General features: G+C 59.9%; 1 protein-coding gene across 1 annotated transcript in view; it reads right to left on the minus strand.

Annotated features, from left to right (window-relative positions):
- Positions 1–303, minus strand: part of ATF2 (activating transcription factor 2) — a 98,028-nt gene extending 97,725 nt beyond the window's left edge. Inside the window, exon 1 of the mRNA XM_019522956.1 lies at positions 207–303. The gene's annotated coding sequence lies outside the window, so the exon portion shown is untranslated. The remainder of the gene's footprint in view (positions 1–206) is intronic.
- Positions 304–852: the final 549 nt, after the last annotated feature.

Genomic DNA, 852 nt, shown 5'->3' on the forward strand with positions numbered 1-852 from the left:
GCGGGGCAGGGCCCGCGGTGGGGGAGGGGGCCCCTCTGGAGACCGGCGGCGGCGCCATGTTATTACATCCCGGGCACCCCCGCCTACCCCGGACCGCTCCCCGCCCGCAGGCCGGGCCCTGCAGCGCCCGCGTCTCCCCGCTGCCTGCGGGGGCGAAGAGGCTGCTACCGCGCCCAGCCCGGCCCGCGCTCTGTTTACAAACTCACCCTCGGAGCACGGCCCGAACCGCACATTAAAGCCCAGGTCCCCCACAGGCTTCCGTCACATCTCGCGAGACCTCTCTGACATCTCCCGAGCGCTGTGAGGGGAGCTGGTCACGTGACACCGCGGTGGGAAGAAAACTCAGCCCCTAGCCGAATGGCTGGTGGGGGCGGGGCGCGCGGCGACCCCGGACTTGTCTGTGTGGCCGGAAGCGCTGAGTGACTGGGTGTGGCTGGAGCTGCAGCGCGTTTGCTGCTGCAAGCTAAGCAGGAACTGCGCTGGCTAGTATGTGGATGGAACTACACACCCTCTGGGTCTGTTTGTGCTTGAGGCGTTGCTTTTTAAAAAAAACAAAAACCTTAAGGCTTAGTATTGAAAAGATAGATTGAGGTTGAGTTCATCAGATGCAGCTGTGGCTCCTTTATTCCCATCCCCCAAAAATCACCCACCCTTCTTGTTTAACTAGTCCTCCCCTCTTTCCCGTTTCCCTCCAAAAGCATTGCTGCATATTTCTCTGCCCTATGCCTCCATTCCCCCTCGACCTATGCTAGCGCCCCTTTTCTCTCATCACACAGGTTCTATATTTTTTCTCCTGTGTTAACTGCACCTGTGAATCTTGTGGCTCCGGGCTTGCCTTCCTCTTCTGATTCC

Source organism: Gavialis gangeticus, unplaced genomic scaffold (genome assembly GCF_001723915.1).
Source record: "Gavialis gangeticus isolate Ggan-Ray unplaced genomic scaffold, GavGan_comp1, whole genome shotgun sequence".
In the NCBI taxonomy this organism is placed as follows: Eukaryota; Metazoa; Chordata; order Crocodylia; family Gavialidae; genus Gavialis; species Gavialis gangeticus.